Source organism: Vespa mandarinia, chromosome 10 (assembly GCF_050613455.1).
Source record: "Vespa mandarinia isolate Hongniang chromosome 10, ASM5061345v1, whole genome shotgun sequence".
Taxonomy (NCBI): Eukaryota; Metazoa; Arthropoda; class Insecta; order Hymenoptera; family Vespidae; genus Vespa; species Vespa mandarinia.
The window spans coordinates 1,171,462-1,188,062 of record NC_140819.1 but is presented as its reverse complement, the minus strand read 5'-3'; the positions used below and the strand labels follow the sequence as shown (position 1 = coordinate 1,188,062).

General features: G+C 32.6%; 1 protein-coding gene across 1 annotated transcript in view; it reads left to right on the top strand.

The window, feature by feature from the left end:
- LOC118444724 (dynein axonemal intermediate chain 2-like) overlaps positions 1-16,601 on the top strand; it is a 93,240-nt gene that overhangs the window by 15,038 nt on the left and 61,601 nt on the right. The window lies entirely within an intron of this gene.

Below are 16,601 nucleotides of genomic sequence, written 5' to 3'. Positions count from 1 at the left end.
AGATCAGATTATCTGCCATTAGGATTATCGAAGGGAAAGAAAAATATATTATGAGCTCGTATTTGTGTGGAAACGTCCAAGTAGCTTTACCGACGTCCATTTCCGAGATCTCCACGTTTGGTTAGTTTAATTACATTATTCCCATTATAATCGAATTCACATAGATTTATTTAACAGTACTTTGATTTTTGAAGCAGTGTACTTAATCAAGTTGGTCTATAAATGATGGCATACATTCTGTTATAAAATTTGTTACTGATGAGTACATTTATCATTTCCTGACGAAGATAGTTTGCATTCAAGTAATTAGCCCCCTTATTATTCTTTGAAATATGCAAGTCTCCATCTCTTTTTAGGCGGATTCCATTAAATCTAGGATGATTTCTGCAACGTTTAAGTTATAAAATGTAACATTCATGATATTTAATGGAATTATAATTAATAAAAGGTAATATCTTTGAACATATTTCTGATCATTAGTCTAGCATTGATAAAATATCTAATTAGTCATTAAAGAGGAGATGGAAATGTTCGATATAAGGAAGAATCGTTCGAAAGATTTCCTTAAGAAAAGGTTTTTCATTCGAATTTTGTAACTTAAAGATTTGAGTAGGTTTTATTACAGAGACCGCATAGGAGAAGGAATTTTTGAGAAATTGCTAAAGTAATAGTGATATAAAAAGTTAGCTAGACGTTCGTAACAAGTTCCGACATTGGGTCTAACTTGTCAGACTTCGGAACGGTAACAGGAGATAAATGGAGGCAGATTATACATCATATGAGATTTCTCGCGCGAGTATTATCCATCATTGGAAGGAAATAAATGATTCTGATATTTCTCTTATTAATGAATAAGTCCTTTTAAGTAAGCGACGTGGTATTAGAAATACACGCGGTTTATCCATTAGTCGTAAACAAAGTTGGATTATGTAATATTTATAAAAATTTCTTTTAATGGCAAGCTTGTTATAACATTGTACATAATGAAAAGGATAGAGACAAAAGGAGGTATATGGATGAAATTTTTCAATAAATCAAAATGTCGTAACTTACGCGCAAATAATTGTTGTAAATAATGGCGATTAAAACAATGATAGCGATAAAAGTTAGAAAACTCCATCCTTGCCATCCATAAAAAGGAATACTTGAATGAAAATCGGATTTCCTTGCACAAACACCCATTGCTATTAATTTATAATTCGTATATTTGAATGTTTTCTGAGATAACAAATTTTGCGAATGATTTGTTAAAATTTTGTTATTATTTTTTTTTTTTTTAAACGAGAGGTTATTTTATCGCCGAAAGCGTGCCATGTTATTGATGTTACTATAGACACTAGGCCGTGGCCAAAGTAATGTTGAAAAAACGTACCACTTTTACGACGACGAAGATGACCGCTTCTATTGTTTTTCGCAATCGTCAACTCTTGAGAATATTTTTACTTTAGATAAAAACAACTCGAGCTTTCGAGGGAAGAAGGAAAGAAAAATTATTGTAAATCGCCATATTATGGCATCCAGCTCCGATGACGGTGATTCCTTTGGTGTCCAGTATCCGAACAAACAAAGACGTCGTTTCAGAAACCACACATTTTGACAGCTTTGATTTCAAAATAAAAACATGACAATTCTATTATATTACTTATCCTTATTTGTATCGAATATGTTCTTTCAATCTAACAAGATCACTGTTTCTGATTCATAAAAATTTATTTTCTTTCGTAGAAAAAACTAAGGACGATTTTTGTACGAATTTTTGCTATTTTATCATTGATTTATTTTTAAATTATAACGCAAAAGATTCGACTAGGATGTACCATTCAGTACGTTGACGAAGGAAACAATACAGGTGCGTGCGTTTATAACAGATTCGAAGTATCCAGGAGCTATTTACTCAACGGAAATTGATTCTGCGTATACCGGAAACGAACTACTCGACGAAACGTTGACTCTTGGACGCACGCGACTCTGCGTTCTCGCGCGTAAAACTCTACGGCTTGATCCCCACGAGCGATTCCGCGATGCGATTCATCCCTACTAAATTGTTTCATATCCGTTAGTTTATGATTCCTAGAGTGGTCGCTTATTGAAATCGCATTCTGAGAAGTTTTCGAGTAATCAACACGAAACCATTATCAAAAGATTTTTAACTTCCGTTCTATTTGTTTGATCTTGTTATAATGAATTAAATTCAAAATTCTTCCTTTCTTTCATTTTTCACATCATTATTTTTATGCCAAATGAAATAATTCACTTTCTCACATTCCGTTTTTTAAAATAATTTTTTTAATTATTAGAAAGTATAGTTAAATGTTCTAGAAAGTAATTTATTTTTTTTTTAAACAAGGTTCACAAAATAAATCTTTTATTTTATACGTTTTCCAACAAAATGATTACTGTAGTAATAGAAATAATTCAATTAATTGAATAACAAAATCAGGAATAAATACATATAATGCTGCCCGAGTCAGATTTTAATTACAAATTTTTTTACTTCCGTAAATACTTTTTCTTTACATTTCAAGAGAAAACGAAACATTTTTTCGTTTGTATAAAAGGAGCATTCTGTATTAGACATATATGTGTACACATAGTATTTTGTGAATATATTCGACACATTTTTAGAATAGAAATTACAAAGAATTCTCGTAAAAACTCGTGCATGATGTTTATTCACATGAATGAAGGATGCCGAGAAGAAATGCGTGGATTTAAAAAATACGATATATATATATATATATATATATATATATATATATATATACACACATATATATATATATATGTATGTATGTATGTATCTATGTATATATGTACATACTTAATGATTTTATAATTAACGACTTGGTGAGGTTTCTAAGTAGAGGACGGATTAGGAAGAAAAAATGTTTAACGATAACGTGAAAAACGTGATTATGTGTATATACGTGTCTCTTATTTTCTTTTTTTTATTGGTCATTATCGTTGCATATTTTCAAGTAGATTTATGCGATTCGTTACGTATTTTTTGTTGATATCATTGAATTTTACATAAGTAAGTCATTGTCGATTATTATCGTTAATTAGGGATATAAAATACATAATGAAATTTATAAAATTTGTAAAAACGCAGAAAAATTCATTCCGTAGTTATCAGGAAAGTATGTCGTATCGAAAAACAAAGCTCAGTCGTAAATTGAATTTCATGAATTTATGCACGGCGTAGTCTGTGTTTCGGAATGGTAAGCAAAAATAATAAAGCGCAACTCTCACTGATAAATATCGAGCCAGGGATTCGTTTTCGAACGATGAATTTTAATGGATTTGGTAATGCAATTTCGTTACAAAATTACGATTAACTTTCGATGTTTCGTGTTACATCCGAGAAACCGAATTTTATTTAACGTATATGCGAGATCATGTTTTATTCTTTCTCTTTTATTTATTTTACAGAGAATGGAACATGGAAGTGGATAAATCCTATGCTGGCATAAAAATTCTTCAAAAAAAAAAAAAAAAAAAAGAAACAAAAAAAAAGAAAAATTAAATAAAAAACAAGAATGTTAGACCGCGCGATATGTGTTTTTATTCGCGTTAACATTTATGTAGTAGCTGCTTATACTTTCTGTTTCGACCGGTACATAGATATATTTATATACGTATGTATATATTATTTTAAGTCCTCATTATATGTTTTATCAATGTAACACGCGAATTCACCACGGGGTAGTAATATGTATTTTTAACATTCACATACTAATTATTATTCGGCATACACCTAGTTACGATTTGTTGCTAACGAACGTTCTATCGAATTACCACGTGTGTACGAATTAACGAACATGCATGTTATTATGGTGAAATGTCCAATAATCGATCGGTACGTACCAGTAATTTTTACTGGATTACGAATTCATTTCGTAAAATAAAGTTAAAAACTACGTTTCTCTTTGGTTAAAATTATCGATGGTTGACGTACCGTATAAGCGAATTTTTACTTTAGCAAGGCAAACGTCGTCTAGTTGAAAAAAGTTTGGAAATGGAGGACGACGTCTTTTCAAAGTTTCCAAGTCCATTATACCAAGATCTTAGCAATAAATTTACAATACACCATTTCCGGTGTCGTTCGCTTTATCGATTCGATCGAATGTTTCCAACGAATTCCCAGCTAAATTTGCATATATCCTAGGATGGTGCTCGAAATTCCGTATAAATTTTAACGAGATACTCACGCGAGTACATTCTCGAATCGCACGTTTTAGAATGACCGTCCAAATAGAGCATTCGCGAGCTGCTGAATTGCGATGGGTTAGTTGAAATATAAAAGAGAATTCTTTCAATTTCTTATGTAGACTTAGTTATTTATGTTAGACGTAAATATTTTCTAGAATTTTTTTTTGTTATTGTGTTTCATAGACGAAAGATTAGATTATTCAATTCATATTCGATTGAGATATTTTTCATTGAATCGTTTCTCATGTATTACCCAGAATTATATATGTATACTTTGGAATGAAAAATTAGAAAGAGAAAAAACTTTTCTCCTTTTCATTAATTTCAATTCCTTTAATTTCAATTTCCTTATCTTATAATTTAAATGAACTTGTCTAAATATCGCGCACGTTACGAAATAAACGAACGAAAGGTATCGATGTATTTCATAACAAAAAACATCTTCAAAGATATCATCGAGATATGATTGTGTTCCAAGAAAGCGAGCATGCGTTCTTTTCCACTTATGTTAGTATCGATGGAAAAAGAAACCGACAGCTGTTACAAACAGATTGAGACGAAGTTAGAACATCGGCAGTTTCGAATGTTAGAAGACGAAGAAAGAGAGTATCGTATTATCAGGCTTTCGACGAGAAAAATAGAAAAATAGTAGAGATAATCAAAGAAAAGTATCGATTCTCGATTAACTCTGGGGGTATCGATAATCTGAGTTCACCAAATAGTACGATTCTTAGTACCGAATGCCTCTTTGGGCTGTTCTTTTACATCAGAACTTCGAAATTTTCGAACTTTTTAGCTAATACTCTTTAGTTATCGGTCATTGTCAGATTTCTGCGTGACTCTATCGAGTAGTTCAGTTTGAATTAGAAGAAATAGTCTTTTAGATTAGAAGTAGAGAGTTGCTTAATCTTTTCATATTATTAATACGTCTTCTACGTGTATAATGCGAATAATGAAGATCCTTTAAATGTTCATTACTTTTACATTTTATTTATTTTTACTTGATTACGGTCGAACGAACGAAAAGAATCATTTCCTTTTATCTTGATCGAATTCGACGAATTGAGATATCGAAGTAAGAGAAGTATGTATTGTACTCACTTTAAGATATTTTTAATTTGAAGCTTTTTAATTGATTTCAACCGAGAAAATTTTTTATCGATCAATCGATTGATGCGATTGGTATGTGAAACTTCAAAGAGAATTCCTCCTGCCGATACGAAAGAGAAAGTAAGGATATATACTTCAAAGAAATGGAATAAAATGTCTGTCGAAAGTCGACCAGAAAGGAAGATTGATTACTTTTGCATTTGACCATTCGCAAAGAAATCCCAAAGAAACGAATTATCCTATTTTCAGTCTATCATCAACTTTTCCTATGTAACTTTTTCCTTATCTATCCTGCGTAATTCCATTGGATTTCATTCTTTTAATCGAACTTCGTGTAAACTCAATCATCTCATTGCGGAAATATAAGAGAAAGAAAGGTAAGGGAAAAGGGAGAGATGCTGATCGAGGGAAAAGGTATTCCACGTTCGTTGCCTTCGGTTATCGGAATTTTCATTAATGTCCGCTTTCTCAAAATGAATGAGCATCGAAGTGAGAATGCAAAACGATTGGCTTTTCTACGGTTATTATAAATCGTTTAGATCAGCCTGAGTACAGCTTGGTTTTATGGTGACGCGAAGGAACCTCGATGAAAAGGACATCGTGCAACCATTGGAAAATTCAATAAAATTAAAAAAAATTAAATTAAAAATCAAATTCAAATTAAAAAGAAAAAAATCAAATCAAATTAAATTATCAAAAAAAAGAAATTGATAATCGCGTATCGTTTGATTTTTATGAAATATATCATCAATTAGATATTTTCTAGAGAATAAAATAACAAAACAAAAGACGAATGATTAATGTTTATCATTCTTAATCAGTCACTAAAAAATCAATTTTTCGATTAATCCTTTCGTTCTAATCATTTAATCAATCAATCAAATTAAAATCGCCAAAAGAGAGAATCGAACAGAAAACTCTTTTTGAATCGATATTTGGAACTTTAGATTGCTATGCAATGGTTTGTAAATATTGTTGACGAAAGCAGTAAACGAAAGGAGTGAATATGAAAAATGTATAAAAAAAAGAGGACAATAAAAATACGCGCAGACCATTCTATAACTAGTAGCAACGGTATCGAAAGTTTTCAACTTTGCGGATGAGGTGGGAGTGGGGATGGGGAGGATCATGAAAAAAGCAAGAAAAAAATAATAAAAACAAAAAAGAAAAGGCACAGTCGATATGAACGAAATATTTAGCCACGTGTCATCGATCGTTACACTTTTCTTTTTATTTTTCGACGCGTTTCGACGATTGTAGAGCTTCGTCCGCGTTTCAATGTACGTTCGTTGCCTTCCCTTTTTGCTTTTTCAAAAACAATGAAGAAGAAAAATAAAAGAAGAGAAAGAAAAAAAATAAATAAACAGACAGAAAGATAAAAGAGAAAAAATATCGAATTTTTTCGGCCCTTCTCATATTTCCTCTCCTTTACTCGTACTATAGCACGATGAAATCCATCGATCATTAATCCTACGTCAAAGTTTTAAGAAAATATTCAGGAAAGGGAAAGTCATGGAAATGGGAAAGCAATCAAACGTCAAGATATTTCGTTTAACCTTTCAACTTTGTAAGCACACAAATAAAGGCAATGGTTTCTGTCATGCCATCCGTTTTCTCTCCCTTTATACTTTATACTTTTCCATCCATTTTTCTTCCCCACCCTTTTTCCATTCTTTTTACGTAGGGGGACCGTAAGTACTTAAAGTTCCTCCTTCAGGATATTCCATACGCTTTTGAAACGCTATAGCTTTTCTCTATAACAGATGAGATAAATTTAGGTTGAAAAAATATTGTCACCGTACGTGGCATGTCCCTTGATTTTATAGCGCGAAACTATAGTCACTTTCGTCGTGTTGCGATAGATAGCGCCTATGCGAAATTTCAGACGCTAGAATATCTTTCGCTTTCGCAGGCACAGCACTTTCCCTTAATCTATCTCTTTCTCTTTCTCTCTTTCTGTTTCCTTTACTCGCGTCACCAGATCAAACGAGATTTTCGAAGGAACGCTATACCGTTTAGGGTGGACGCGTTTTATTAGGTACATACGACCACATCAAAGTGAAACAGGTACCTAACCCGTGGCGTGGAAGAGCTGCCATCCGTGAATTTCAAATTCTTTTCCATGGGATTGTGCCAAACGCGTAGTGCGATAAAAATGTTACGAAAAAAAAAGAAGGAAGAAAAAACGGAAAAAATCAAATTTTCCTCATTCGCGAGAGAGAAACGGTTATTTTCACGATCTTATTATACAAAATGTAGAGAATTTTTTCTTTTTTTATTCTTTTATTTTTTTTTTCATTTTATTGTATTATGCTGCACAGAACGAGAAATAGAAGAACGTGCATAGATTTTTTAAAATAAAAAATAATATGAGCATAAAAAAGTGTCACGGCTACGTAATAAAGAAGATCAACCTAATGTCCGAAGCAAAAAAAAAACAATTCTTTATTGTTGGAAACTGGATAGCAACGAAGCCGTAGTTTACATTTTATCGTTACAAGGCTCATTGCCATAGGCAAAGAACGTAATTAAAGTGGAACACTCGGCGAGAGAGAAAAAAGATTAATAAAAAAGTGTTTGTTCCGTCGTAGAATGACATTGTCGATTCTAAACATTGTCAGAAAGGGGGATAAAATTTCAGTTAAACAACAACGGGATATTGCTTGTAGAATGTTCGTACCTCGTTGAATGTTATGGTGTGAGTACGGAGGAGGCTCGCGCTTGTTGTAAATTCGATCGCGCAAGAGCACGTAATCACGACATAATGAGATGCGGTGACTGGTCTCCAACTTTAATCAGTGTTTAGTAGAAATTAGCCCAGTCAATTAAACGCCTTGTCTGGCTGCGACAGCTCACAGCCAACCCCGGACTCCTCCTTCTCTTCTCTGAATATAGCTTGCGTATGGTAATTCGAAATAGCATCCCCGTGAGCACCATATGTCAACGACATGGAATTAATTACCTCCATGGAGTCCGTACCAACCTCGAAACGTTCAAACCCACCACCAAAGCCTACCACTCCTACACTTCTCCTTCTATTTCGCCCCTCTATATTTCGATTCCGACTCCCTGGTAATAATTTGTCGTTTCCGTCTAAGTGCATAGGCGTCGGCTTATATTTATATAGCATATAAACGAATAAATCAATACCAACATGATTTTTATTATTCGTTCTGTTCCATTAATACTTCGATACCAATAAGAGAAATTCTTGTGCCATCTTAATGAAAGCAATAGCTTCTACCTCATCGTTATCGGATCATTTGAAGAGAGTCTTGAGAGTAGTTGATAAAAAGTCGAGCAAAAAAGGGTGAGAGGGCAATTCTTTAGCCGCTAACTGGCACTTCTCGTCTAATAGTCCGTAGGACAGTATCTTCGAACCGAAGGAGAAGTTATTCCGTGACGAATGGCTCTGCCGATAAAACATCTTCGTTTCATTTATTTTCTTACCAGATCAGATAGGCTCGGGAAGAAGCATTCGTGTCTAAGGAAAGGTTCGTTCGTCGAGTATTTAACAAACTCCTTTTTTTTTTTATAATGGCAATTAGAGTCCCATAATATATATATATATATATATATATATATATATATATATTTTCTTTTATACAATTAAATTGATAAACTTTAACTTTAATTGGCTACGATGAACGAAAGTCGAGTTGAGAAATATTTTATATGTCTGTGATTAATCACTTCGTAACACGAAAGGAAAGGTGGGACGTGGTCTACGTCTTTTCAATTATTTCTCTGAGATATATTCGGAGCTTGAATGTACATACATGTAAGTTGTACTCTGGCGTGGGATACTCACTATACAAAATAATGATGAAAGTTCTTGCAATTGTTTCTCCTATTCGAATGTTGTTTCCACGTTGGAATCATTTTTTATCTCATAGTAATTATCACGATAGGTCAACAAAGGGGTATATGATTATAAAAAAGAATAAGCGCGTGTCTACGACTTTGATATAAAATCGAATGAAAAATGACTAACCCTGCGATGGGTCCCACATGTTGTTATAAAGTATATCCTATATAGCGAGAGAATTCTCGCGTGCACAATAACGTATTGCCCTTTGTTATCCCTTCTCAGAGGACTAGGGACTCATGCTCATGGTGCGGTTGACCATTTACCATTCTTACGAAGATCAATTGTGTTTAGTCTCGCACCCTCGTATACGCGAAGCATCCCCCTAAAACCTGTTACGTACAGACATGAGCTCACTCCATTGGCACGTTCTACGGCATATGACCTTTCTATCCAACGTTAATGGTGAATTTTTGTGATCGGACACATCGATAAACATAACAATTTATTTTCCCTTTCGCACGTGTCCCTTTCGTTCGTTTAATGGCATTGTTCTTTTTTGTTTTTCTCTTTTTTTCTCTGCACGAAATAGAAAGAAAAATTAAAAAGTACGATGAGTTTTCCTTTTTTTTATCTTTTCTTTTTTTTGCTTTGAATGGGTTTGTAAACTTTTTAAAAAAATGTCACGCAATTTATTTATTATGCATTTTATTATTATATTTGTATGTCTTTAATGGATTTGACGAATGAAAAGGCTCTTCGTTAATTAGTCGAGTATGTCGATAGCTCTGAATAGCGAGACAAAGACAATTGTCTTAATCGATAATGAGAAACATGAGAGCTTCTCATTATCATATATATATATATATATATATATATATATATATATATATATATAACATAGGTACCTGTTAATAATGACAACTTTGAAAATGTTCTTTGCTTCCATTATGATAATAACGTAAAATATAAGTTATATTCTAAAACACGATACGATACACTTTTCATTGTAAAGGTACGGCACGAATATAACAACGATTTTAATAAGCAGATTTTATCAGTAGGCAACCAGCCACGTTTTGTTAGCATTTATCGCTAATTATTATCGGGAAATATCGTAATCGTTCGTTTTCTATCGTCTATTAAATCTATTTAATTATGACTATGATATCGATCAGATAAGAAATCGAAACTCATTATTAATGCATTATTTCTATTTTAAAATGTATATCACAAAATTATCCACATTTTCCCTCGTTCCTTTGTCAAAATCGTTTGTAATAATCATCGATTGTACCATTAAATTTTTTCTAATAAGAACAACATTTTGGTCCTATTATATATAAATCCAATCTCATGACATTGATACCTTTGAAAATTTCTAGTTAATCATGGTAACTCGTAATAAACAATTAAGAAAAAGAAGAAAAAAGACAACAAAGAAAGAAAAATAGACCGTTGTGTTAGTAAATAAAAGCAAAAGTTTTGTGATGACGACAGCACATTGAAGTAATAGTGATAGGTAGGTCAGATAGTGAACACATAGTAACGTTGAATCTATTGAGCGATTGTGAGTTGGCAATGAAATTAAATAATTTTTCTTATTTAGCGAAAGTCGAAGAAAAAGAGATAGATAGATAGATAGATAGATAGATAGATAGATAGATAGATAGATAGATAGATAGATAGATAGATAGATAGATAGATAGATAGAGAGAGAGAGAGAGAGAGAGAGAGAGAGAGAAGGAAAAAGGGAAAGTCAAAGATGTATATATATACAAAGAAAAAGAGAAAGAGAGAGAGAAAGAGAGAAGGAAAGAAGGAAAAAGAGAAAGTCAAAGATGTATATATATATAAAGAAAAAGAGAAAGGGAGAGAGAAAGAGAGAAGGAAAGAAGAGAGTGAAGAGTCTCTGATATGCTTTAAAAGAGAAGCATGCTTAGTTGGGGCTTGTAATGAACTCTCGAGGGCCAACTTGCCAGCCACCCAGTCCTTTCCTTTCCCTCTGTCACTCTATGAACTACCATGGAGAGTAGCATACGCGCATACAAAGGACAGAATAATAAGACTATGCTCAGAAATACATATATATATATATATATATATATATATATATATATATATAACGGTATATCTGAGAATAGTGATGAAGTCCAAGAGAGACGAAAATTGGAAAGAGAATTTTGAATGAACAAAGGAAGATGATATTACAAAACAATAGAATGATTACAAATTAAACATATATATATATATATATTATATTACATACATACATACACAATTACATTATACAACACATTTGATGTCATTAATCAAATTAGCAATTATCATCTTTGTCGAAGGTCAAAGTCGTGTCGTCATTTTCTATTCTCATTCAGTCTGTATATAATTTAAATGTATATAATTTAAATATTCATCGTTATAACTAGAAATGTAGCTGTAGTTGCTCGCCTTATTCCACCGAACATTTCGTGTATAAGTATGAAGGTGCGCGCACGCGTCCGCGCATCTCAGTTTACAGACCAATACGTGCAAATACTAGTGCACTTGTAGTTTACTTGATGACCTGGCCTACATCATAGCTTTAATTACGAAGACGAGATAGGGCTCCTCTCTGCGTCACAGCGCCATTGAAAGTTAATCTTCTTCCCATTCCACCCACCCCCTTTTTGCCACCCAGCTCCTTTTGCCACCCGATTTCTCACTCTCTCCTTTCTCTGTCTCTCTCGCTCTCTCTCTCTCTCTCTCTCTCTCTCTCTCCCTTATTCGTAACTCCTCTCAGTCCTAACTCCGCAAGTGGCTAACTGCTCGGTGAATGCCTTCCTGATGGCAATTATCTGTGAGTAAACGCTCGGAATGTTAAATCGGTCGAATCGTTTGCGCATTCTTTCGCCCAATTTACAAGGAATGCTTTAAAATTGTCAGATGAATGAAAACATTGAGATCCTATTATCTATGTCATTACCTTCTTCTTTTTTTTTTGTTATTTCCGGTTTTACTTGGCCGTAAATTGTTTTATAAATTTTGTTTATGAAGAATTAATTTATAAGCAAATGATTTACAGAACTTTGTTAAATGTCGGGCTTTGATAATATCAAATGTTATTAAAAATTTGAAGGCGTTGATGAGTCTATTTATTTTGTTATAATATCTTCGTTACTTTGTGTTTTACAAGACGCTTGTACGATAAGATGGACGGCAAAGAATTTAATTTGGCACGGATGCGTTTCTTAGTAGGTTAGTCAGCCGTGGGGATTGAAAAGAATTGCTTTGATGTGGCCGAGGTAAAATTTAATTTGAAAGATCCTTAACGAGCCACGGAATATGTTGTTAACTATGATTAGGATTCATTTTTTTTCCTAACAATACACTGAGCTGGAATTATACATATAATTAATTGGAAAATGAAACGATTGTGAAACATTCTTTTTTATTATTAAATTATACATTATTAATTTTCTTTATTTCTTTGTTGTTGCTGTATTTTTTAATTACTGACTTGTAATTTTAAAAACTTTTAATCCATGGAATAGATTGAAGTCGATGGGAGCTCTTGAAACGTCTGATTAATATCTCAGCTTTCTACTGACAACCAAGAAAGTATTTAAGTAATACAAAGCGTTCATATTCAATCAGCAAAACTGAAGTTATTTTTATATTTTATTGTTAAAAATATTAATATTATTTATATATTATACTATATTAATTTATTGTATATATCTCTGTATTATACAATTTTATAGTTGTTAATATTGTGAGTAGAACTTGTATCCAAATTCAAGTGGAGTATGGATCAGAAACGGACAATATTGCTAGTATAACTCGGATGATTTAATATTATTTTAAACAACATAGGTTCACGCAAATACATAATTATTCATGTAAACAATAGGTGACGAACGTTTGACTTTAGGTAATGTACATTTGTACATTATGAACAGGTCAACGGTTTCACTGAGATCACAGCCAATCAGGATATTCGACAGAGCACTAATTTACGAACGCACAATACCTGATCCATAGGCTTCCGAGCAATTAACTTAATTCGCAGTTTAGAGAATAGCCTAATATTGTCGCAGAGCGTTCATCTGTGTTCGTATTAGTTTACATTTAATCTTTAAGTTATAATAGTTCAACGAATAAGGATAAAACGGACAATACTAGTCAAAAATTTGACGTATAAGAATCGAAAATCAAAAAGTTTGTAAAACAAATCTTTTTATTAATATCTTTTAATTTATTTAATATATTTACATATTATATATATATATATATATATATATATATATATATAAAAGAAGAAAGAAAACTAAAAAGGCTGAGTATTATCTAATATTAAATAAGTCATAACAGTGTTTTATACTTTTTACATGGATAATTATGGCACGTTAAACAGCATTTTTTAATGGAAATATAATTTTCTTGTTATAATATCGTAATCTTTTATTTAAAATCTTTTGCTGGAATATTTTTTGACATATTATGAATAATTATTAATTAGCGTTAAATTCATGTTAAAATGTAATCAACGATAAATTCAGAATTGGAAAAGTAAAAGATTTGAATTAATATCTATGAGAGAAGTAATTAAATTATGTCATTTCAGTCGTGTGAATTATTATACACCACTATTCAAGTCGACGGTCACTGAAATTTCTCGAATAATATTTTCTCTCATACAACTTTTTTATACCGGTACCCTATTTATTTTATTTTTTTATCACATTAATGTCTCGTTAAAATTTTGATATTATATATCCATATCTGTTATAGATACATATATAGATATTATTTTGGAGAACGTCTAATTTGAAGATCCTCTTCGGAAAATTAAAAAGAGAAAAAGAAATCCTCAAAGAACTAACAATAAGCGTCATGAGAATAAGACTAGACTAGAATGTACCATTATTCTCAAAGGCACTTGCATTTTGTTCATTATGCTATTTAAAATATTTTATTAATCTTGTACTGTCATTACGGATGGTAAATAGTAATGCTAGAGGAAACAGATTTTTTTCTCTTTCTTTTTATTTCCTTCTTTTTTTCTTTCTTGTTTCTTTTGTTGTTCTTCGGTCAGACTTTCGCCAGTATATAGATATATACTTGAACGTTCCTGTATATCGCAGCTTAGAGCAGTAAGTATATTTAATTATGTTGTGAAAGAAAGGGGGAAAAAATGAGTCTTTCACCGACGTTCAAGTAAAATAAGAAAAAAAGTGTTAGAAAAAGTATTTTAAAAGTTATAAGCTTGAAGCGTATGGTACAGAACATGCTGGCGCATTTTCCTGCATGTCGCTTTAAAGCTTTTCCAGGGACACCAGCAATTAGCCATGGTTGAGTGTGAGACGAACGAAACCGTACGGTAATCCAACAATTTCATTGTTTTCCCTCTGGTTCGGGTATAGAACGCTCTAGGAACGTTCTTTCCATGCGACAGCTTGCTTAAGAAAAGAGAATAAAGCCGATAGAATATTTTTCATTTCTTCTTGCGTAAAAAAAAATCGTTAAGAATAATCGAATGATTCGAATTGGATCATCTAATTAATGGAAAAACACGTTCTTCTTTTTTTTATTTTCCCTTTTTTACTTTATTGTATCGACGATTCGACGACTCAACAGTTGGAAAACTTTTACTTAATATCGAGTTTAATTTGAAGATTTCAGATATAATTATAGAACTTGACAGATACAAGCAATACAGAACAAACTATGTTGTTCTCATTGGTTAGATATAACGACATTGACATTTCGTTTCTTCACGTCAATATCTAGGTATATATTCTATTTTAATTTAGTAACGATAACAATGTCAATGAGAAAAGCTTTAACAGAAGTGCTTGTAATGTTGACTTACCAAGTGCAGCTAACCAGTGAAATTAAATTTTGGTGAACCGCTGACATTCTCAAATTCGACACTGTATTCTCTGAAGTTTGTAATCACGGGTTTCAACTTACAAGATACCAGTGCCCTAATTTACTTGCTCGAATATGAGAACTATATATATATATATATATATATATATATATATATATATATGTAAACAGAGAGAGAGAGAGAGAGAGAGAGAGAGAGAGAAAGAGAGAGAGAGAGAAAGAGAGAGAGACAGAGAAAGAGAGAAAGAGAAGCTTTTGGCTCATATTAAAAGAGAACATGAAAATATATAATTATACAACTGATACTTTTTTCATTTGATTATTATCCAACTTTTTTATCTATTCGAAGAAAATCATAAAAATCTGTAAGAAATTGAACCAACGTTAGGAGCGAAATTTCATCATTGAATGTCTTTTCTCTCTCTCTCTCTCTCTCTCTCTCTCTCTCTCTCTCTCTCTCTGTCTTTTTTTCTTCCGACACAAAACACTGAATTGAATGAATGCAGTATAGCATAATTTCTCTCATCCTTTTTGCAACTTTTCTCTTTATAATTCGTGAATGAATATTCTAAAATCTTCACAGTACTTCGAAGTGTCGTCTGTCTTACACCATTAAAAAATTTACGACGTACGAGTTTAACGTTCAATGACGTGTCTGAGAATTCTTTTATAACTGACACGAGAAAGGGACGAACAATAGAGAGAACGAATAAAGAGAGAGAGAGAAAGGGAGAGAGAGAGAGAGAGAGAAAGAGAAATAGAGAGATACATCTAGAAATAGAGTAGGTAATATCATTCATACGACAAACTAAAAGTCGAAGACGAGTATATTCTAGAGAAAAAAAGAGGCAAGAGAGAGAGAAAGAGAGAGAGACAGAAAGAGGGAGAGAGAGAGTAAAAGAGAGAGAGAGAGAGACAGAAAGAGGGAGAGAGAGAGAGTAAAAGAGAAAGAGAGAGAGAGAGAGACAGAAAGAGGGAGAGAGAGACAGAAAGAGGGAGAGAGAGAGTAAAAGAGAGAGAGAGAGAGAGAGAGAGAGAGAGAGATGAGATTAAAGCAATTTCGTTGGTCATTTGGTATTCTCGCTGTACAAAGCTTTGTAGGCGTTCGCGCGAAAGACAGCGCATAAGTTTTGTATGTGGTCGTGCAACCGCGCTTTTATCATACTAGCTGAAAATGGCTCATGGAAGCCGCATTTAATAATAGTAGAAAAAGAAACAATTTCACGGCTATCAATTAACTATGTTCCTGCGTTCCGTGTGTTGATGTCTTATATCAATGAATCGAATGATTTGAAATTCAAATTTGTTGAAACTAACTCGTTTCCGAGGAAATTAGTCGAACTAAAGGGTAAGAGAGAGACAGTCTTTGCAAGTTTTCCGTTTACTCTCTTTCCACAAGGGATGAGGGTAGTTCGCGACTGGGGGCGTTGGAAAATTGAACTTGGAACGTTCGTTAAAATTTTAACGGTCTCACGTAACAAAGCGAAGTGACTTTCCTCTCGTTCATTAATTGAAAAAGAGAGGAAAGTAGATTCTTTTGTCGTTCTTTATTTTTCTTAAAAGCTTTCGTGAATTATTCGTGTATAATAATATCAAA